Source organism: Struthio camelus, chromosome W, assembly GCF_040807025.1.
Source record: "Struthio camelus isolate bStrCam1 chromosome W, bStrCam1.hap1, whole genome shotgun sequence".
NCBI classification, from domain to species: domain Eukaryota; kingdom Metazoa; phylum Chordata; class Aves; order Struthioniformes; family Struthionidae; genus Struthio; species Struthio camelus.
Window position 1 is genome coordinate 69,520,911 of NC_090981.1, and position 24,124 is coordinate 69,545,034.

Genomic DNA, 24,124 nt, shown 5'->3' on the forward strand with positions numbered 1-24,124 from the left:
AATGTTAACTTTAAGGTAAATTCATCAGTTAAAGATGTTAAAAATATTGTAATTTATTTTTAAATGTCACAGTTATTGGAATCTTGGAATATCCCAGATATTACAATACTCTGCGGCCTACCGGTAATGGAATAGCTTAGAGTCCTCCTCAGCGCCTCACCAAAAGACAAAGTGGCCTTGCTATAAGCACAGAACGGTGAAGACTGAAGCAGCTCAGTTCTCCTCCTCCGAACTCTTAAACGCTTCAGGAAAGTCCACAACCAAGCAGGAAGGCAGAAGCACGGACCGTTTCTGTGGTCTGCCTGGCACAAGAACAAAAGACCGCAGAGCCTGCGAGCAAACACGAGGTGCGAAACGCCGACCCGCGGAAGAGCCGCGCGGGCGCAGCGCAGAGCGCGCCGCTCTTTCGCCGACGGCCGAATGCTCCGCAGGGTCGGGCGAAACCAGGCGGAAGCGGGTTGCCGGTGAGGAGCGGCGGCGGCAGGAGGCCGCCCCAGCTCGGCCTTTCCCGGCTGCAGGGAACGAGGCAGCGGGCAGGAGCGGGGCGACCGGCCGCGGGTGCCAGCCGGGCGAGCAGGACGCAGGAACCGCACGGTCCGATTTCACGAGCAACGTGCAAGGCCTCACAGGTCGGCAGGCATCATACAGTCACATGTGATTGTCTGAGATATACTACGGAGACTGAAGTTAGCGGCTTTCGATGAAAGGAGGAGAGAAACACACCGGAAAGGAGAAAACTGCACAAATCATTGGATTGAGCGTTCATGATAGCAGCTCACTGAGCCTTATTCCCACATGCTCACTGTATTTTTGAGCATCATACATCATGTTATACGAAATCAGAGCCACATTCCTGCATAATCTCAGAAAACATCAAAGATGTCCATCCCCACGTGAGGATAACTACTGCAAACAAAAACTACTGCAGCACTTTCAAATCATTTCACCAAAGATGCACAGTCACGGAGAACAGAAAGTACCAAAGCTGAAGGGCAGCCTGTGCTGTCTGTCTGCACATCTACAAAGATGAAGTAACACCTGAAAAAAGAAAGCCAGGCTGGGGAAACAGAAAGACACTGTCACAAAAATGAAAGCTTGCAGCTATTTTCCATTCATAAGAACTTGCAAGAAAAAAAAAATACTAAAGCACACTGGCACTGCTCTAGCTGATAAAAACCCATCATGATTTAATAAATAGAGAAGACAGAAACAGAACATTTTTGCACATAAGACTGACAGCCCAGGTTTTCAAGTCCTTTGCGGCTGGCCTCCACCATTTGAAGAAGGTCAAGCAACGTACATGTTTTAGAGCAGGATACTGTAGAGCACAGAGGCACTTTTCTCTCTCTGTCCTACGGTAACAGGGCAACGCTCAAGAGCAGACACAGGCACTCTGGCCCCCTTCAGTGCTCCCAGCACTTCACAAGCCACGAAGAATCTGGGGCTACTTCTCATCTGGGGCAAATTTCTTTCCGAAAAGCATCACACCTCAGTGCTGTTGATGCCAGTCCACAACCTTGCAGCCGTCTGGTACCAGTGCAAACAACTCATTGGAAAATATACTTTTTGATATAAGAAGTACTTTTATTATTCCTTTATAAAGCATCTATTTGGTAAGGAGCAATCAGCTGCAGCGTTATTTCAAACCTGCACTTCCACTGCAGAGGTAGGACCGGCACACACCTAATGGCCATGAACTGCATCTCTGCTTCTTGCACCTCCAGATCAATTGACCTTTTTTGACAATGCATATGTGAAGGAAAATATTCAATCCGGATGATTATCTTGTAAACCTGCTTCTTGCAAACAGACGCTGACATGACTAGGTAGGGCACAGGGGTACCTGACTAGGAGAACCCCCCCCCCCTTCGCACTACGAACAAGACCACCGAATCGAGCAGAACTCCACAGCATCCCTGGTTTGCGCAGCCGAGTAGGAGGCACACAGAGATGCACACGTTTTGCCTTCAGGTTGGCATTCCTGACCTAAAAAGACAGCAGTGGGCTTTAAACAGAAGAAAAGAAACTTAAGTTATGAGCAAAGGAAACTAACAGTATGACTCAAAACACAGGGAGACTCATTCAGTTGACACGCAAAGATTTCCCTGCCCCCGCTCCCCTGCCCATGGCTATTGCTATTTTTACGGCATAAGAGAGAAAATTCATTAAAGTTATGCAATGAACACATTCACTGAAGTTATTTGAAAGCAAAATAGTTGTACGCCACGAGTCCTAGAGGAAGCGGTAACAAAACACAACAGAATCCCACGTTCTCACCACACGAATTATCAGAGGTGTTCTGTAAATATCGAGGAAGAAGCAAAATATTATGTTTTATTTGTAAAGCGAAACTCCTGCAGCCGCCAAAGCAGTTGTCACGCAGCCTTCCACTGGCCAGTGCAAACAGCAAATTAGGTAATCACTGTAGGTGAGCATTACAGGACCTCTAAAAGAGCTGTGACTTCAGGACACCCCATGGCAGTCCATTTCCCAGCCGGATAACCATCACATCGCCAACAGGGGTTCAGTTAATGCTTCTACTGGTCTTGCTAGCTGTTCAAGCCTCACAAAGCAGCAGCCAGAACTGAAGGCCTTCAAAGGCAGGATGTTGTTTTTCTACGCTCACTTCATATTGTCAAAGATCCCAGCCAAATGCTTTAACAAAATATCATCCTTCATTAAAAATGTATTAATCAACTAATCTACCTGTAACAAGAGCTTCTTTCTACAAGGAAACAGGCAAAGAATAAAACTAGATTTGCTTCCAAAATTTAAGACGCAGATCACATATTATTCAAATCAGTATGAAGTATCAGCGGTAATGAGACACGTACAGGTACTAGAGAAAAGTTTCCTCTGAACAAACTAAATCTTCCAGCTAATCTTTATGATGTTTTAAGAAAAACAATTTCATTATTTGACAGAGCGTGAATCATCAGAAACGGTCCAAGGAAATAATCAGCATTCTGAACCCTACTAAACTTCTGTTAGATTTACATCTGACTTATGTCCTTCAAGCCCATCAACACATATAGCTACTTCAGGCATAACAGCTAGACTCACTTCACTGAAAGACTGCTTTAAAATAATTTAGCCTCCTAAAAATTACTTATATGAGGGGAATGATTTCCATCAGTCATCTCTTCTGAAACACATTGACTTTTTGTACAGTTTGCCATGTGCTATACTGTGCTAAAGCCCCAGCTCCTGAAATGCCTTGGAGAACAGAAAATTCAATAGTTTAGATACTGTTTTTTAAGAAAGTTTCCTGTCTTCCAGATTGCAGTGAATGGCCTAAAATACATGGAGTCTCAGGAGGCTGAAAGAGAAAACACACACACACAGATCGGAGGAGCTGAGCTTCTTCTAAAATTTAGAGATCATAAACCCTGTACTTCAACTGCAGCTGGAGACATAGTCTGCTCACGTGAGGCAGTTTTCATCAAGTACCACCAACGTAGTATATTAGAAATGAGGCAAAGCTGCCACAGAATCTACTGAATCTGTTGAAAAATACTCTGAAGTGATGGGCACAGTGGCTTGCTCCCCAAGATGTAACACCTAAAATGGTGTTTAAATTTCATAATGATTGCTGGTTCCTCAAGCATCCGAATCAGGGAGTTACCACCAACTCACTCCAGAAACCTCCTGGATTGCTTGCATCGTATTGTGTTGCGCTTCCAGCAAATATCAGGGTGAGTCAAGTCCCCCAGGAGGACCAGGGCCTGAGAACCTGCAGCTTCTTCCAGTTGTCTCTAGAAGGCCTCATCTACTTCTTCCTGATTTAAGGGGTCAGTAGCAGACAGCCACCGCAATATCATCCACGTTGGTCTACCTGCTAATCCTGACCCACAAGCTCCTGGCAGGCCCATCACCATCCCCAGGCAGAGCTCCAGGTGTCCCCGCTGCTCTCTCATGTAAAGGGCAACTCCCCTCCTTGCCGTCCCGGCCTGTCCTTCCTGTATCCAACCACAGCAACGCTCCAGTCGTGTGAGCTATCCCACCACGTCTCCGTGATCCCAGTGAGAACTGCGCACAGACCTCCACTTCCTCCTGTTTGCTCCCCTTGCTGCGCACGTTAGCGTACAGGCACTTCCGAGAGGCACCCGGTGGTGCTCGTTTCCCAGAAAAGGCCTGACAGCTTTCCCCATGACGCTGTCCCATCGACACTCCCTTACTTATGTGCATACGCGTGGGGTGGTCCCCCTTCAGCCCTGTGCTGTTGATCACGAGGTCTCTCCTGTCCACATCACCTTGCACCCTTTGCTTGCCCTCCTGGCCCACCCCTTCCTCACTTGACTGTTGGTCGTCATCTCTGTGAATTGACAACAGGAGTTACAGCTCTTATATCTAATGGAAAGCATTTCTTAAAAATGGTTTTGAACATCTTAACTGCACCCATTATGATGCACACAAGATACTTAATAAAATACAGAGGTACAGCTAGCTCTTATGTCAGGCCCTTGAAAATGTTTGGAAGGGATTAAAAACAAAAAAGAAACTGTAGAAAGACAGTTTTGCTGATTATTTGTTTGCTTCCCCGAAAGGTGAACAAGAGGAGTTCACGTAGAGCTAAAAGCTCAAAACCTAGAAAGGTTATCTAAGATGCAGTTCATCTGGAGTTTCTCAAATGCCAAAGGGTCCCTATGATGAAGCCTCAGCTCCTCCAAGCCCATCAAGTAAACTTTGCTTTAGACAAAACATCATAGCTTATAGCACAGAGTATATGATAAACAACAGCCTAAGGGCTCTGACTGTCAAAAATGGCACAGCTTGGTATAACTGACAAGGAAACTGTGCCCTGATATCCTGGGCAGTTAAGTTCTTAGCAGCTGACTGACAGGCACGCTCCAGTTCTCAGTGCTGTTTCAGGAAACCAGAACTGCCGAATGTTTACGCTACACTGTACGTTGCAAACAGGTCAGCCAAGAGGCAAGCTGTGCCACCAGAAGTACACTAGAACTGAGGGTACAAGCCGAGGTTTGCTTGTCCATCAGAGCTTCCCACAGCTGAACTTACACAGGCTGAGCAAGCCCATCTGCAGTAACGGGTCAGGCATGCCCTTACGAAATAAGTGTGGTCAAACCGCATTTGACATTGTAAGCTAATTGAAACCGAGGTAATAAAGACAAAAACTTCTGATGAGCTAATAAAGACACAAACTTCAGGTCTCACGCAACTTCCTTCATTGAGATGTGACCTAAGAGAAAGTTCCCACCTCGAAACGAGCTGGAGTTAGGCAATGCCAACACAGACCTAAGTTGAGGTGACTCAGACTTCTCACCAGCAAGAGATTAAAATTCAAATGATTACAATATGGCTACGGATAAAACATCCATGGTAAAGAGAAGAGGAAACAACTGTAAAAATTCAGAGGCAGTAGTGACAGATACTGCAACTTTGTTCCAACTTTTTTTAAATATAAGGAGGGCAACACAGATACTGAGAACATCACCAAACTGTAGCCTTCTTTTACTCGAAAGCCGCTGCTGCAACTTCTGCAATTCCCAAGAATTTTCAGAACTAGTACATCTCTTACTGCATGTTTCTACAACAGTAAGACTGACCAGCGAGACAAGCATCGAAAATTATGCCGTGATTAGTCCCGTTTGTGGGATAAGCTGCTACTGTGACTTGATAACACATTCCTTATTAACCTGATAGGGTTCTCCTTCCTTTGCCTAAAAATGCTCAGCGATAATGAAAGGACACCTAGGAGATTATGTTTAATGGCATAACAAGATCCTTCAGAACTAATCAATGACTGCAACAGAAAGGGGCAAATGCTTGAAAAGGATTAAAAATCTCACAGCAAGGCAAAGTTTGTAGTGTTGTTTTTTTTAGTATAAAACTAAGTATTTAAAAAAAAAAAGTGTCACATACCTTATAAAGAACAAGTAGATAGAAGTACATTTTCATCTAGGGTATTATGGTAAATCACTGATACAATCATATAGCAGAAAGAACCTCAAAGGACTGAAAGAGTGCATTCAGACACTCAAGCCACCATTGCAAACTGAGAAAGCCTTGGGAAACCTGTTTTGTAACTACCACGTCTCCACTTGAGTCAGCTTGATTATATCAGTTTATTTCTGTTCACTCAACCCCACATTTTATACATATGTGCATGTATTCATATACACATTAGATACGTATTTCTATATTTTCTTCACGTGACTACCTCATCATAAAAATATTCAAAACAAAAAAAAAGGTGCCATTTCAGGCAATTTGTGACCACAAACCGTGTACAGGATACCGGGAATTTAATCTGAACGGGAGAGGTTTGTTTCATTTTTCACCAACATTAGCGTCAGCAATGTTAACATCTTGTCGAATCTACTGATTAAAAATACCGCATTCTACACAATCAAAATACTAGCATGAGCAATAACGTTAGCATTAATATCCACCAGGGGAAGAAGAAAGTTCGAACTCTAGCGAATAATTTATTGTTTCCTCTTCTCCCCTCACAACCAATTGTGAAATTGCTACTCCAGGATAAAAATCTGAGAATACCACCCACAGCGCAGACATCTGATTCAGAGCTGCACGTGCGCAGCTACGCGCTAACGCACGGCAAGCCCACGTTGACCTCGCTCAAAGCTTTAACATTATGTTTATGGGCTCACTCATGTTTGAGTCTGGAGAACAGGCGTGCCACAACCGTGCAAAATAAGAAAGTTGGAGAAATAAAGATCTAAGCAAACTTTAGCACTTACAGAAACAAAATGATTTTACCCGTTGTCTGCTCTAGGATTCTTCATTAATGGATACACAGACTTCCCAACATTTAAGGTCCATGTCAAGAGAAGTTATCTTTGAAGAAGATAATTAAGTTGGTAACCTTTGTTCAAGCTGCAGCTTGAGCGTACTCTGAAGGGGTTTTGACCTGCATTTTACAGAGATCACCACATTCCCCCCAAAGTTCACGTTATAAAACAATGTATTTTTGTTCTGATAAAGGAAAAGATAATCATTTTTGTGTACACACGAACTGTATTGTTTGACACGAAAGCTTTTCGGAGCTTTAGGCAGAGTTGTTCTCCTCAGTGCTCCCCTCCCCCCTCACAACCCATAGGTATTTCTAAGCGTAAAAAATAAAGGTTATTTCCTGCTAACAAGTATTTTCCTGAATTGACTTTCAGCCAATACAGTTGTGACTAAACTGCGAGAACGCGTTACGGACGGCCTTTGGAAATGCTTGTACCTGTTCGTTCACACAGACCATCAGGCCAGCCAAGAAGAAAGCCCTGTGTCAGACCTTAAATTAGGCTCCGCTCCTAACAAGATGATGCTACAGACAGGTTTCCAGGACAGACTTCTGCCTCGCGAGACTGTGCGCACACCACGGAAGAAGAAAATTTCTGCAAAGCCTTTTTAGCAAAAAGAGAGACGTTTCTGATTAAATATTGCAAGCGCTCTCGTGCTAACTCTTATTGCTCCCTCTACACTCAGACAGAAAGTTACTTCACCAAGTGAGCTGGCTCTTTGGTTTGATTTGTCTTCTCTCTCTTTTTTTTTTTCCTACAGCGCTCATCTTTCTCCATTTCTTCACATGCCATTTTTGTTTCATACCTCCCTGTGCCCAACTGTACACCATTCTGCAAGCAAAGGCATCCACGAAACCTGCCCAAGCTGTCCGACTCTGTCTAGCCAGATTAAAATTATACTTCTCATTTACGTATCTACACCTGAGGAAAAAATACAGAGCCCCCAGCACGCTGCTTTAAGAGACAGAATAGTTTCACAGGCATGCCAAAAAGCGGGCTTGCAGTCGCAGTGCTCCGTCGCACGGCACAGCATCTCCAAACACCGTCCAGAGCTCGTGCGTCACCCGTCTCCAAGGGACATAACGAGAACCACGTCCTTTACCCTTGACAAGAATAGGAACGCAGAGAGGGGAAGTGATTTGCCCAAGGCCATATGGCAAGTGACGGGCAGAGAGAGGGTTGGGTTTCAAGAGCTCCTGGCTCATACCCTACCTTCAATTAAGTCTACACATAGCATCTCATTTAACAGAGGCCAGATAAAGGAAACAGCAAAGGAGAACATCAAAACCCCTCAGAACAGCATCACTCAAACAAACTATATTTAAATGGAGGCAGCACATTACACTCAGGCCCAACATGATCAAAAATGCCACCAAAATAAAAGGTGCAACAGCAAAAGAGCATGGGAAACAAATTCAAGCTAATATAAATAAAGGACTTCAATGCAAAGCAAGCAAGCGGCTGATTAAATTCATCAGCACCAACTGCAAAACAAGAGACTGCAATAGTCACAGGCAGTCGCACAAGGGAGAATTAAACGAAGAGAACGACTCAGAAGCTACTGAAAACGACCTGTGTAATACGTAAAGTCGACAGAGAGGCAAACGCAGGTTTGGCACAGGTGCAAAACAACCATACTCTAATGTGAATTTAAGTAACACAGCTGGGGAGAAACTGCCACAGAAAAGCACAAGATGATATAATTTTACTACCACTAATTACTAAATAATTGTACTACCACTTGGCACCTGAACCATGCTTTGAAAAGAAAGCCAAATAAAAAAACAGAACTAAACAGCAAATTGTTAGTAAATCTGAGCCAGTAAAGCCACAGTAAGCAAGGAATTAAACCCAAGGAATCTAGGAGCAATTACAGAGTGAGGGTTTACCCAAGAACCAGGCTGGCTAACAGCCCCATTGATTTGACCAAGGCGCTCTTCGCTTCTCTTCAGCTATTTACACCTAGGAAAAAACCCTGCAATTTAACACACTGCGCTATTACTTATTACAGGAAACTTTTTACCACCGGAAGCCTCCTGCTCAGTTCTTCAGCTTCTTCGGTTTCAGAACGTTTCTCCTGACACTAAAAAGCTTCTTTGGCTGGTCCGCTTAATACAGTTTTACTCAGTCTGTAAAAGGAGCGCTGCTGCAGCTAGAGAGTCGCAGCAGCAGGAAACGCAACCGAGATGCTCGTTTGTTCCTGTCAGAAACGACTGTGACCTGCCAAAGGGGCGACCAACCCCACAAGCGACTTTTCCAGCATTGTCTCTTGCAGAGGAGCGTCTCTAGACGGTTGCCTAATAGGGACCCCTATTCCTGCTCCCAGGGCTGTATAAACATTGACTAGCGAGTAATTATGCCACAGCCAGGAGGACTGTTTTCCTCCTTTACAGATGTGGAAAAAAAAAACCCCGGGGGGCCAGCGCGAGCGGCCCGAGGCCACGCGAGCGAGGCGGCAGCGCGGGGCCGCAGCGCTGCCTCGCCGCCCGGCAAACACCCGCGCCCTCCAGCCCCGCGCTTCCCGCCACGACGCTCCGCGAGCAGGACAGCGGCGCGTGCCGGAAAAAGAAAAAACAAAACAAACTTTTTTTGGCTGGAAAAGGTCATCGCCACCTCCCCGCTGGTATTCCTGCTTGAAGGGCACCCGGAGATCCATTTACAAATTTTAAATATCAAAAATAAATAAATAAATAAATAACAACAACCAAAAAGATTTGGGATGATTCGGATGATACGTCGAGAAAGAAAATGGTTTCGGGTTCGTTTCGGTGTCAAAAGCCTAATTTTTCTGTCCCGCCCCAGCCTGGAAAGAAGCCGGTAGCAACAGGTATCGAGGCCGCTCCAGCCAGGAGGGGCCCCCGCGCCGCCCCGGCCCCGGCCCCCGCCGCCCTCCCCGGCCCCGGGCCCGACCCCGGCCCGCACCTGTGGCCGCCGGTCCCGCCGCGCCGCCCGCTCCCGGCTCGCTCATGCCGCCGACGGCCGCCGCGGCGCCGCCCCGGCCCGGCCCCCCCGCGCCCGCCCGGCGCGACCGGACAGACGAGTTCCCCCGGTTCGCCCGCCCGCCCCGGGCCACCGCCAGGCGCCGAGCCGAGCCGGGCCGGGCCGGGCCGAGCCGAGCCGGGCCGGGCCGGGCCGCGGAGCCTTCCCGCCGGCCGCGGCCGGGCGCCTGGCGAGCTCCGACGCCGCCGCGGCCGGGAGGGCCGGAGCGCCGAACCGCGAGGGAGGAGGCAGCGCTCGGCCGCGCGGGCAGCGCCAAAGCCGCAGCGCTCTGGGCGGCGGCGCTGCGAGCCCCGGCCTGCGCCGAGGGGTCCCGCCGCCGAGGGGCCCCGCTGCCCTGTCCCCGTCCCCCCGCCGCCCTGTCCCCGTCCCCCCGCCGCCTCGTCCTCCCGCCGCCGAGGGGCCCCGCCGCCCTGTCCCCGTCACCCCGCCGCCTCGTCCTCCCGCCGCCGAGGGGCCCCGCTGCCCTGTCCCCGTCACCCCGCCGCCTCGTCCCCGTCACCCCGCTCCCTTGTCCCCGTCCCCCCGCCGCCTCGTCCCTGTCACCCCGCTGCCTCGTCCTCCCGCCGCCGTGGGGCCCCGCCGCCTCGTCCCCGTCACCCCGCTCCCTCGTCCCCCCGCTGCCTCGTCCCCGTCCCCCTGCCGCCGAGGGGCCCCGCCGCCTCGTCCCCATCACCCCGCTCCCTCGTCCCCCCGCCGCCTCGTCCCCCCGCCGCCGAGGGGCCCCGCTGCCCGGGCCCCGTCACCCCGCTCCCTCGTCCCCCCGCCGCCGAGGGGCCCTGCCGCCTCGTCCCCGTCACCCCGCTCCCTCGTCCCCCCGCCACCGAGGGGCCCTGCCGCCTCGTCCCCGTCACCCCGCTCCCTCGTCCCCCCGCCGCCGAGGGGCGCCGCCGCCTCGTCCCCGTCACCCCGCTGCCTCGTCCCCCCACTGCCAAGGGGCCCCGCCGCCTCGTCCCCGTCCCCCCGCTGCCTCGTCCCCCCGCCGCCGAGGGGCCCCGCCGCCCCGTCCCCGTCACCCCGCTCCCTCGTCCCCCCGCCGCCAAGGGGCCCCGCCGCCCCGTCACCCCGCTCCCTCGCCCCCCCGCCGCCTCGTCCCCGTCACCCCGCTCTCTCATCCCCCACCGCCTCGTCCATGTCCCCCTGCTGCCTCGTCCCCCTGCTGCCTCGTCCCCCCACCGCCCAGCAGCCCCGCTGCCCCGTCCCTGTCACCCCGCTGCCTCGTCCCCGTCACCCCGCTCCCTCGTCCCCTCGCTGCCAAGAGACCCCGCCACGTCGTCCCCGTCACCCTGCGGCCTCGTCCCCCTCGCCCCGCTCCCTCGTCCCCCTCGCTCCGCTCCCTCGTCCCCCTGGGGCCCCGCTCCCTCGTCCCCCTCGCCCCGCTCCCTCGTCCCCCTCGCTCCGCTCCCTCGTCCCCCTGGGGCTCCGCTCCCTCATCCCCCTGGGGCCCCGCTCCCTCGTCCCCCTCGCCCCGCTCCCTCGGGGGCGTCATGTTTCTCTGTGTTTCTGGTGCAGGTCAGCCTGACGTTGGGTCACGCCGTCAGGAGGCTCCCGGTACGTCGCCATGGCCCCAGAGCCTTTGTGGGAGGAGGACGTCCGCGCTGCAGTCCCAGGGCCCGCAGGCGAAGGCCGCGCGTTACCTCCGAGGAGACGCCCTCAGTTCAGCTCCTCTTGGTGAAGAACCTGGGGAAAAGTGGTGCCGCCGCCACCCAGGGTGGTGAGGGCCCTGCGGCTGCGGTGTGCCCCCTTGTCCCGCCGCAGGACGGCACAGGAGCCGCGCGCCCGAAGCGGACCGCCTCTCCGTGCTTCCCGGCTTTGAAGAAGCTTTGAAAAGAAGCTTTGCCCGCAGCTGCCTCGCAAATAGACACATGCACGGCCGCCAAAAAGGGTATTTTCCCTGGCTGACGGCGGGGACGGGCTCCTTGGCAGCGAGCTGTGGAGCACAGGAAGGTGCTGGGCGCTCTGCCGCTGGCGGCGAGTCCTCCCACTCTCTTTTTAAGCAACTGCATTTTAAGACGGGTTTCCTCTCTCCTGTGGTAATTAGCAGGGCTGTACGCTGACCTCAGAGGGCTGTGGCACGCGGCAGGGTAATTAGCAGCCGCATGGTGGTGATGGACCATGCGTCAGCAAGCTGAAGGCTGCATGACGCTGCCCTTATAACTATATGAATTCAAAGTTGTCAGTGAGATCAGTGTGTCTGTGACATCCTACCAATCTCTGATGCTTGCTTTATTTATTTATTTTTATTTTTTAGCATGCAGTAGTCTTCAGATTCTGTGGGCCCTGATCTCAGCAGTCAAGGAATGAAGGAAATTTGATGTCTGCGGTGCCCACGTTCATCCGCCACCAGAGGAAGGGCAGGAAATCACGTTTCCAAGCGATCTGACAGCACCACAGAATCTGACCAAGGTAAGTTACTAAAATAACCAATAGATATTAAGAAAAAAACTAATTAGGCCATTTAAAATAGTTGCCTGTGCATACCTCCAATCTAGTTATCAATGTACAATGCAAAATAAATGTGTTTACATGTGCAGATAGCAAGGTGATTGCCCCTTTTAGGATTACAGCACCTTGGAGTACTCAGACCTTAAGCAAACCCAATATATTTGCAGACAGTTAGTAGTTAATATGGATCAATAAGAAGCACCTTATAAGAAGAGCTGAGGCTGGGTCTATAACACCTTTCTGGGGAGAAAAAGTTATGAGAAAGTATTCCCAGGGGGAGTTGGTGCTCCTTTCAAGCTTTTTTTGTATTTGGAGTTGTGAGGTAGAGGCATATTGAGAAGGGTTGAGCTTGGGTCTCTCTCGTGTGACAAGAGGTGATAAGCATAAAATGCAGTACTCGGATGTAGGCGAGTGCGCAGGTTTGTGAGTTGAAATACGTTGCCTTACAAACTGGAGGAACACTGAACATCTGGTCTTGGGGATTTGCCTTTCCTTACCCAGAGGGTTGGCCTGGCCCTCTAGCGCAGCGCTAAAAAACAAAGCAAAACGTGGGCAGATGCACCTGTTTGATTTTGTAGACCAGACATTGAGAAGTGGGAAATCTCTATACTGCCCAAATTAGAAGCAGGTAAAATGCACATATTCAGTCTCCCTGCCTCTTCCAGAAACCCCGTTAAACGATGTGGTGAAATGTGAATGACTGGTCAGCAGGTTTGTCTCTAGAAGGAAGAAGAGAGGTGCTGCGAGAGGAGGAAAGCCTACCCCTATTCATGCTCTGTCAAAATAAGCCATAGACTGAGATTACGTTAGCCAGCTGGGTATGCTTTTTGTACCTCTTTCATATGCTAGTTTATTCAGAAGCTTTCTGGCCAAGATTATATAAGTAAAGTTAAACCAGGTCTAGAGTTAAAAAAAAAAATAGACCTAATTAAATAAATGTATTAAATACGTTTTGTTTGGAAGGTGGAGACTGAGTAGCTGTAGTGACATCAGGGTCCTAACAGTTTGAGCATGGTTTCAGGTAAAACATTGCTTTTGGGGAGATCCCAGAGAAATGGAGGGAGGGAGATGGAATGTCACCTGTGTACAGCAAGGTTTAGCATAATCTGAAGAGCCTATGAAGGACTGAGAGCGTTTTTAAGCTGAGACAGTCACTGCATGTTTTCTCTGCTTGGGCAAATTTGCATCCTTTCTGGATTTTCTCCTGCCTGAAAAATTCCCAGCATCAGTTGGCAGAAGTCGAGGGAAAAGTGGGTGAACATTAACAGGATGCTGAACTAGGATACAAGAGTATGCTAGATATGTTTTTTTTTTCTTGCCAGCCATGACAACATGCCAAGAATGGACTGAATCAGAAGACCAAGAAGGTCAGCAAGGCGGTGAGTATGTGCTTTATTACTGAAGCCTTTTATAGTGTTAGTCTAGAAAAATGTTATTGTCATTCTATGTAACACTAAAAAGGGTATATAATCTAAATCACTGGTATGACTGAGTTGCAAAAGAGAATAATAATTGAAGGAGTGTGTAACTGAACCTGTATCATTCTAAAAGTCCAATTTCAGAGTAAATTAAAAAAAAAAATTAGTTGTATATTTTCTTTTTTTTTCCCCCCACGTTAAAATTCATTTTAGTTTAGATGTGTTTGAAGGAAGGAGTTGTCAAAGAAGTTTGCTTGTGGCTTCATCCGAAGTTTAATGCTTTATGAGCCATCCTCCATAAATTTTATCGCTCTTAACCATAAAACTTCTTATATTGCAGTTTCTCCTGCAGTACCAAGTGCAGTTAACACAGGAGCTCAGTCAGCTAGCACTGCGCTGGGGATTGACTACTTTGCTCTTGGCAGATCTCTGTAAAATCTGGAACAGGCCTTATGGAAATGAAACATCTTTCCATTTTACATGGGCCTACATGTCCTCCTTTATCAGCAACCCCATTTCATCCAGCCCTGATATTGTAGTCAAATCTGGAACATGCCGTACCTTTGAAATGCTTATATCTGAAACTGTGATATTTAATGGGTTAACATTTTCTAGGTATCAGGGTTATGAACAAAACTTTGTAAAAGGAATTTAAACTAGAGTCACGACTTCTGAGTCTTTTAAGACTGAGTCTTTTGGACTGCTGGTTTCTGAGTCTTTTGAAGAGTTGGAGGACACTAAATCATGATTTTGCTAACACTTGGAGCTGATAGTTTTGCTGATTAATTAAGCAATAAATACAGCAGTTATGTTTGAGGACGACAGCAGTGTGATTCCGCTATGTTCTGTTTCTTCTTGCAATCCTCCTTGTTACATATTTCTTCTTTCAGGCTGAAGGGAAGTTCATGTAAACATACATCTTTGGAGCCTAACAGGAACTTGTCAAATGAATGTGACAAACTCTTACCTTAAGTTTAAATATAGTGAGTTTTCATAAGCGTTAGTAGGAGGTCCTGGATGCTGCTGTGCTTGCCTACTAGTTCCCCTGACTTGACATCTGGAGCTTCAGAGGTTTTTACCAGTTGCTATGTATTGTGGATTTGTTGATCAGGTTGCCCTGTTTCAAATGCCTTCAAGCAGGTTTTTTCCAACATGCACGCCTGCAGCTGTATTCCTCTGGCAGCCCTGGCAACAGTTCTGGTAGTAGGAGGTGTTGGGGAGCTGGCGAAGCCGGAGCCGGCGGAGGTGTGGCTGCTGCAGCTCCATGCCCCCAGGTCCCGCCAGTCGTGAGGCAGAGCGCGTGTCCCCAGTCGGCACACACACAAACACACACATACAGCACGCACGTACAACACGTGGCCGGCCACACAGGCCAGCACAGACAGGCACACTCAGCACTCACACACGTGTGCACACATGCATACACACATGCATTGCAGGCACTCAGACCTCCGTACACACACACAGACACAAGAATAGAGAACCCCTCACCCAAGAAAACAGTCAGAAATGGAGTTTACTGAGAAGACAGGACAGAACGATCAAGCGCAGGGCATGGCCAGACAAGCGTACCGACCAGCAGCCTGTTTGCAGGCAACCAGCCCCTTTTATCTCCTCCTCCTTCTCTTTTCCCACGCTTGTGCCTCCCCAAACCGCCGCGATCCCTCCCTTTCCCCTTTCCTTTGGTTCTGCCCTCAACATCCCCTAGCAAGGCTCGCGCGGTCCCCAAACGCTCGTCCCCTGCGTCCCGTAACGCGCCCCACACCCTCGGCCGTCATCCCCTCAGCGTGTGAGGTGATCCGGAGGCCTCTCCCGGGACTCCTCGCGGGGGTGTCCCCCGGCCCGTGGGGCTGCTGGTCTCCTGGGACAGCCCGGGGGGCCGGGGCTGCGGTTCATTTCTCTGACCAGCTCGTTGGGGCTCCCCTGCCTGGCACTGTGCCGCCGTGCGCCTCCGTGCGTGTGGACGTTGGCTTTTCATCACATAACCTCGCAGCAGGAATTTTTCTCCCACCCTAAAATGTCCTAGGTCTACGAAGGCCCAAAGGCAATTTAGAAGCGGTGCAAGGTGCTGAGATGAGCAAAGAAGTTAATGTTTGGCCAAGAGATCAGGAATGGTGCTTTCAGGAGGGGCTGTTTTTGAGGCTGCCGATGGTGGTCCGTATGAGTCTGTGTAGGAGGAAGAATGTCTAGCCTCTCTTTTTATTTGTACTTATTGCTTTTTAGGAATCGGTTTCCTGGAATGCCTATACAGAGATTTTAAAAGTCTTATTAAATAGCCCAATTTAGAGCAAAATGGCCATCAAGCTTTTTAGTATTTAATATGTCCTTTCTAGAATAATTGGACTTAGTGACTGGCCGATGTAAGTTGAAAATGTACCTCTCACCTCTTCTCTCTAAACCAGTGGTGGCGTCTTTATTTTCTTTTGAATGAATCTTTATTTTTTTTACTTGACCTTATTTATATAAATGAAATCTTGAAAACTGTATTGAAAATACTTTCGCTGCATTCTAGTCTTTTTTTTTTTGCTACACTTATCTTGGTGGTTCCATTTTTGAAGCTATATACACTAATGCAAACTGAGACTATTTATCAGCATCCACAGTTCTATATCAATTTAAAGACACGGTAAAATCTGCTTGTTATGATATCATGGTATTCATTCACGATGCTTTGTTCCATGCTTGTTAAGGGTGTGTCTGCCTTTTGTGCCTTGTATTATCACTCTTCATATGTTTTGTAGTACCTACAGAAACTACGAATGGGTGCTAGACAGAAAACCGAGTCACGTCCTCAGGTTCCGTGGTCAGGTTGTCATTTTGTTCTGCTGATGTTATAATTTGGGATGTTCTGACGCGCACATAGCCTGAAGCTTGCTAGCACACAAAGTAGTTGTTCTCTCCACTCCCGTATCCTAGCTGCGTAATACCATCTTCTTACAGTGCCTTGCTTGTCAACAGCAACTTGTGCTGTCATAGTCAACTGGATCGAGGGGATTAATGAAGCTAAAAAAATCTTTTTTCACTGCGTTTATTTTCAGCTGGATTGGTTCCCTGCTCTAGATTATTCCGTGAACTCAAACGTTTGCGTTAGCACAGAGCACACAGTGATTAAAGGGTTGAGGAAAGCAGTTGGGAAAGGTGTTCAGAAGTGGAAAGAACTGACATTTGGGCAGCAATGCTGGTTTAAATCCATGTGCGGTATGGCTTTGAGATCTTTGCTGTGTTATCTATTTTCATGGATTGGGCTAATATCTCCTCATAAACCAGCTGCTGTTTTCTGACTCCACCTCTTCCCCACAGAAGGCCAACATCAAAGCTGCTACTAGTGCTTGCAGAGATTTCCAGCGTTGTCATCGGTTTTCGAAGAAGTATCCATTTGCCTCTTGGGCTGAAATTTTCCATATTGATCAAACCTAAATGGAATTAAAAGCTTGTTCACACACCGGGAGTATTTTATTAATACAAAATCCTCGTCTTTCAGCCAGTAAGGGATTCTGTGGAAGGCATCCCAGCTGTTTCTGTTTACACAGACCCTGCTCCTGAAGAGGATATTAGACATGTTTAAATGTGGTGAGGTTCAGGTGACTCTGTCCATGTGGTTGTAGTGATATCAGCATCCCATCTGTTACACCTTTATTACCCAGGTTATTACTAAAACAATGAAAATGAGCGAGAAAGAGCACAGTAGAAATTCTTCTGTTCTTGAAAAGAGAAATGTACTTTTCACCTTAGTATAGTCTCTTAGTTTGGCATTACATTAGTCAGATTAGGTAACAGATACATAAACAGATTAAAAAAATAAATTCTTGGTATCCTGCAGCTTTTAATCAATACACCATCAAACCATCATATCTTTTGATCTTGTGCTGTAGGCTTAGCTAATGTAGTTATGTGTGTTTGATCATTAAGTATATAGGAGGCTGTGACTAGAGTTAACACTGTTTAGCTATTCAGCTCTTTGTGAATAGCTAAACACAATTCAGAAACAGAACCTGCCCTCGTGTGGATGCTGTTGTATAAAAGTGATCTTTATTTCACGTCGGCGGAGACTGGTTGGTCTGTTCTTTAGTTGCAACGCCAGTCAATTTCTTTGTGCCAAAAATAAGTCCTGTTCAAATAGGACTTTTTTTCCCTAGACCTAAAAGCTTAGATTAGATTCCTAAGTTCTGTCTTTCAGCGTCTTTCTCTCTTGCCACTTGCATCAAAATCATCACATATGAACACAACCAAAGTTAATTAAAAATTAAGGACATTTTGGGTTAACATAAAAGCAGAGGTTTACTCATGCCTTTGAGAATACCATTTCTGTCCAGGAAGTTAATTCATGTCCAGGGCTGAATGTTTGTTTGGTTTCTACATGAGTTTTCATGAGGCATCTGTATGAAGAATTGGGTTTAGCTGACACCCTATCATGAAGATTATTAGAGATAAAAGGACCCCTTAACAGTGATTAATTGCTATCGCAATGATTAATGGCCCAGCCCAAATATCACCTTTTACACATAACTGATTGCTGTTCCATGCTTGAGGGAAATGCACCAGCCGTTCTATAAACCAGGGGCATGATGAAGCAACTTCAAATGCTGCCTCTTACAGACCCTGGGCTTGGTGGGTCCCAGCAAATATCTGTAAATCTCTCCTTGGACCCTATTCCATGTCTAGATTTTTCTACTATATACTTCTTTCTCTCTTTTATTCTTCAGACTTATCTTTCACTCTTCTCAGGCTCCTTTGCCCCAAAATAGCAGCATGCTCTAGTCAAAAAATCACTTACTTCTACGTTAGCTTCCTGTCTCTTTCCTCTTTCTTCTCACTGTTCGTGTTTGTCCCTTTCCAGACTGCTTCAGCGGGAGTGTCCTCAAAAGCCTGTGTCCATGAGCTAATTGTACAGCTTAGGAGACAAAAGCCAGAAAGACTCAATTGCTGGTTAAATGTTTGGAAAGTTACTCAAGAGGGCATCAGGAGCAGAAACGAATGCTGAAAAAGTACAAAGTTTGTCACTGTTTGGGACTCTCTATCTAAGATAGGAGGCTTCTTGGGAAGATAAGAGGACTTGAACAGAAATAGTTCTTGTCTAGCCTTTGCTTGCTACAAATTCTATGAAAATACAAACCCTATTACAGTGCCTACGAGTTAATGCATGTTTCTGCGTACGGTGTGTCCGTGGCCCTGCTGTGCTACCTGCTTACTGATCAGTCTCCCTGCTCTGCTCTAAGCTCTAGTTTTTCATGGAAGAGAAACATATAAGATGAGGGGATATAACCATCCCTAACGAACTGGCTTATCTTTCATTCTGTTGGCCAAAGCCTTGCAAAAGGCTGCTTCCTTCCCACTTAGGATCTAATATCATCTGAAGGACTATATTAATTCCTGGTGGATAGAGAGCAAGTTATTTTTTAACAAATATAATCACTTAGATAAACTGAAATAAACTAACTCGAAATAGATGCAAGTATCTAAGGTAGTGTTTTGAATCTGTCAGACAGGATATTACCTTTCCCATCAGCCTCCTTCCCTTTGCCATATAGTCCCCAAGGTGAATATAAATATACATGTCCTATGCTTTTTGGTTTTGATGTATTCCTCATCACCAGAAATTTTTAGAACTCCAGACATTAATTTATCCGATGAGAGTTTGGCATCATATTCAAATTTCAGGCAAGGAAAAAAGACACAAACACTCATATTCATTTTCTTCGGATCATACTAGCAGTCTGTGGCAGAACTGGAAACTGAACCCAAGACTGTCTGAGCATTAATGTAGTCTCTCGAATACAAAAGCTATCTTTTCTTTCGATCGTCAGTACAATCCTTTTCAGAATGGGTAGTATAAAATAGTGTTACCATGTTAACACTTGGTTGTTAATTGTAATTATTGTTTGATTTAAGCAATTAACAGATCTTGATTTAAATAATTGAGCACAATTTCAAGGCAGGGTTTACTCTTGCTGATAACTAATCGTTCAAACATATTAATGGATGCCTAATTTGTCCCTAGCACTAAGAATTGTTTCTGTTTATCAGGGATTATGTAGCTTGATGCAGATTTTCACATTCTTAATTTGAATCATTTCCTAATATGTAGAAAACAGTAACTGTTCTTTTTACACATGATTTATATATAATGCCATTTTTGAAACCTGTCATTCAACTAGAGAAGTTCTTATTGGGGGACGAGAAGGACACTACCATCCGTGTATTAAACACATAACAAAGTTACGCAATTACAGCATGTTCTCAGTTGACTTTGACTGGGTGCATTAAACAAAGGATGCAAACTACAAGTTTGTGAAATGACTGATTACTTCTCTTGACTGTGTGCCAGACTTCATCTTTGAAGATGGATTTCTTAATGCAGAAGTAATCAGCTGGTAGATCTTCTTCTCACTGAGTTCATGGAAAGATTAGGTCTCTGAGTCTTGCAGAGCACTTTGGAAGTCGATGTCCTGCAGGGCTTGCAAGAACGCCCTAAGTAGGATAGGTCCACCCCCAGGTTTAGGTGCCTCTGAAAGTGTGGCTCAAAGTCTTTTGAATTTGCAGACTGAGAAGTTTGAATCCTCTCTCTTTCACAGGTTGTGCTGTAAAAACAATCCTCTCCATATTCAATTGGTTTCTCAACTTTGAGTGAATTAACTCAAATGGAAAAAAAAAAAAGTTCTCTTTATCTTTTAGCTAATCTGGAACCGAAAGTAACTGAGTATTTTTCCAAATGGCTTATATCCAGCATGGCAAAGATTCGAGTTGAATCACTAGGCATCACTTTGTAATGACATGAGTGAGAACCAGACCTTCCTCAGTGATGCAATCAGAAACATAAAAAATATGATTTCATCCATACTGTAATAATGATATCTTTAAAGCTGTAGCAGTCAAAGCTGTAAGAGAAACAAGGCTTGTATGGAGAGGCAATATCTTCTTATAAAAGCCACTCTCATATCTGAAGAAGAACTTTTTGGGCACACAAGGCCTTCCTCAGTTCTGAAACAGAAACAGATGATTTCAGGTTATTTGCAGCTTGGGAACATTTTATAAGGCTTAACTGAACTATGTTAATCGTAACTTAAATTGAGAGTGATTGCTCCTAACCCGTACTTAGTTTGTTGTTTGCTCCTTCTTTTTCAGACCTGAAGAAAGGTTTGAGATCCCCGGAGCTGTCTATCTCTTCATGCTACTTGATTTTTTAATAGTATTATTTCTCTTCTTCTTCTCACAGCAGGTTGCATTTCTTCATAGGCTGGTAGATTGAAATAAAAGATAGGCAGTTTTTGACCTTTAGTTACCTGGACCTAAGACATTTGTAATATTTATGACTTTTTTTCTCTTTTTGCCTTTTTTCACCATTTAAGCTAAAAGCTGTTAGACAAAATGGAGGATAGGCCAGAGGTCTTTTTAGGATGAAACCTTGTTTCAGTGTCAGATAGGCTGATTCCAGATCTCTAACTGCTTCAGCTTTGGACGATTCAATATCCTTAAGTCAATATTTAAAATTGAAGATGCTGGAAAATCAATAGTAGGCAGAACTCTAGGGATAATTCTTAGGGCATAAGAATATCCATGTGCTTGCCTCCATGTCTGTTTAGACAGTAATGAGATTTCAGATAGAATATCAGTTACAAAAGTTGAGAAAAGAGGTTGTTTCTGTGGCACAACCTTAAAAATTCTGCACGTGACAGAATAGTCTTAACTTTTGCAAGATTTTTTTTTTCCAAAGCCTGATAGTCTAAAAGTGTCATGAATGGGATAAGCAAAGTGAAGGCTTTTCTACGGTTGTAATTTGTAATGCAGGGATTCAGTGATCTAGCAAAATCCAGAAGCAGGTATCCCTAACTGTTGCTTGCTAACGTGTGACTTGTATGTTTTTAACATAAGTTTCTTCATGAAGGTCATCTTTGCACAGATACTTTTTTCTACCTGATGTTTTGCACTTCATAGAGCTAACTCTGCTTTAAATGAGGTAGTTTAAATGAGGTAGTTTAAATGGGCAGTTCCCCTTTTTGCAATTTGCTTGTTAATTAGTGGTGTTCTGGGTCGGTGCAGTTCAGCAGAGAATTCCACAGAGACGAAATCCCTGCTGAACTGCCTGTGAAGCGCGCTTAATTATTCTGTTTTAAGGGTTATATTCTTTTATATCATACTCATAGACATAAAGAAATGCTACTGCAATTTTCACGGCATATTCACAGAGAAGTGGAGGAAGTTTGACCCTGGAATCTAGAGAAACAGAAGTATCGCCCTCCGTTAGTAGACTGGTAGCTGTGGCGGAAGACCTGACGATTCAAATAACAGTGTTTATAAATTGAAATACTCGTGGGACACTTGATTTGTTAACGATGTCAGAACACATTTTCCCATTCTACCTTCTCAGGGTTTCGATTAGGTGGTACACAAATCTGTTCCCTCTGTGGAGGTGTTGTGTAGAGTGGCTATGCGCTGTGTAGCAGCAGCTTCCTTACACCTCAGGCTGGAGGTCTGTGCAGGGCAGAGTCCTCGACCCTGTGTAGTTCCCCTTTTTACTCATCAGTCTTACATGCTACTTTACAATAGGTTTAAAGATACCCAAATCCAAGACTCATATGCTTAACTCATTTCATAGATGTTATAGCTTGATGAGAACTTTTTTTCCCTGCTAGCAAAACAAGCTCTAGTCAAGGGTTAACACAGCACTAAGTTCCACACTGCCCGGTTCAAAATACTAATAGTAACTTTCAATTTTGCAAACTAAATTTTGTTTCATTTAGCTATTCTTATGCCTTGCCACCTCACTTTAGGATGCAAGGGTACTTCAGGATTTAAATGAATTTCCTTTTGCAAAGTCCCGTTTGGTAGGTAAGATGTATCATTCCTATTTTAACAGACATTGCACAGAGAAGTGATTTGCTCAGTATTCTGCAAGATAAACATGGATAGATGAACTGAGATATCTTAACAGTAAGACCATCCTCAATCCTGTTAATGCCTAGCATGATGGTAGAATGAATCTTGAGGACTATCTTTAAGAGTCCATTGTACTTAAGGCATAAAAATAACCAAGCTTCACTGGGAGGGTACAGATGGTCATTTCTATATTGCAATACATTTGTTTATCATGGATTTCTTCATAGTATAGCTCCATTCATACTTCCATTATTGGCCATCTGGAGTTTCCTATCTAGCCTGTGTTTCCTATCTTATCATGTATTTTTCAAAGACTGGTGGTTTTAATTGCTCTGTGAATTCTGCCTCCTGTTCTCTTTATTTTCATACCTCTTCAAAATGTGACAAGCTAAAATAATACCAGAAGAGAAGGACAATATTTCTGAGGAATGTCTGTTGTAAAGCGTAGTCCAATACACACTTGGCACAACATTATTTAAAAATGTGTTTGGAGGCTGAGATTTACACTTTTGCTATTTACTCTGTGGCAGAATAGTCTGTTGCAAGCAGTAGTCAGTGCTGACCTGGACATAAGCAAAATGGATTGGGGTCTGGGCATGTGAGCAGCAGCAGCTGCATCCATAAGAACAGGGAAATGAACGTGGCTGAAGATAGAGCTTCATGCAGAAGCGTCCTGGCTTCAGGTTAAAGAGCAGCTGATAATCTTGGGAAGAATGTGTGGGAAATTGGGGAGCAGTAAAAGGACATCATACAAGGCCTTTCCAGGAAATGTCCCTCGTCCTCTTGAAACCTCAGTTGCTTTCCTCGCTCCCCCCATCTTCCAGCTCTCTTCCCCCACCATAAAAGCAGCCAGACTTCATTCCTTGCTGTCTCGCTGCTTAATTCAGCCACATAAAGCAAGAACATGTGGAAAACCTGTTCCAAAAACAGCTGTGTCTGAAAAGAGCCACCAATTGTAATGCACCTATGTTTTATACAGCGATAGGACAAAAAGCAGGTTTTTTGCAGTCCAAGTATTAAATCACCCTGAAATGGAACTGGAGCATGTCGTATTGCTCAGCGATAAATTCCAGGAAACCTCTGGCCTAAAAAAGTCGCTCTGAGGGGAGGAATGTTGGAGTGCCTGGGTTTTCCTCAGTTCATTCTTCCAAGGTATTGTGCAATGCTTAGGAAACGCAGTAAAGCCGTTCATCAGTCATCAGGAAAAGAACAGAGCATTTTTCTGGTGAGGGCTATTGATGGGACTCTCTTGAGAGCCCTGCTGGGTCCTCACTTTGGCCTTATCCGCACTTGGGAATGCCTAACGTACTTCCTCTGCAGCTCTAGCATTGGTGTAGTTCCACTGACGCTCTCAGTGGAAGATCTCCTGTAGTGAAGACTGGGTTTTTTCTCAGTTCATACTAGTATATTTATTGGTAGCACAGATGACGACTCAGTGGTAAGGGACTGTAGTATAAACCATAGTATAGCAGTTTTGCATAGTTCTAGTAGCGAGGCAAGAGAGGGTAAACATTGCTTAAAATAACAGTGGACTGAACTGGTAACTGTATCCATTGCAGAGAATAAAAAAAGAATTGATTTCCAATTCCAGGTATTCAAAAAATTTAATTTCCTATG

The 24,124-nt window shown here is 46.0% G+C and overlaps 1 protein-coding gene across 2 annotated transcripts in view; it reads right to left on the minus strand.

Annotated features, from left to right (window-relative positions):
* The window catches only part of LOC104138474 (phospholipid-transporting ATPase IC), a 58,424-nt gene extending 46,689 nt beyond the window's left edge, over positions 1-11,735 (minus strand). The window contains exon 1 of one of the 2 annotated variants that reach the window (XM_068925428.1): positions 11,408-11,735. The gene's annotated coding sequence lies outside the window, so the exon portion shown is untranslated. Of the gene's footprint in view, positions 1-9,695; positions 9,751-11,407 lie in introns of those variants that run through there. The other variant, XM_068925427.1, reaches the window with a different exon arrangement.
* Between the last annotated feature and the right edge of the window lie 12,389 nt (positions 11,736-24,124).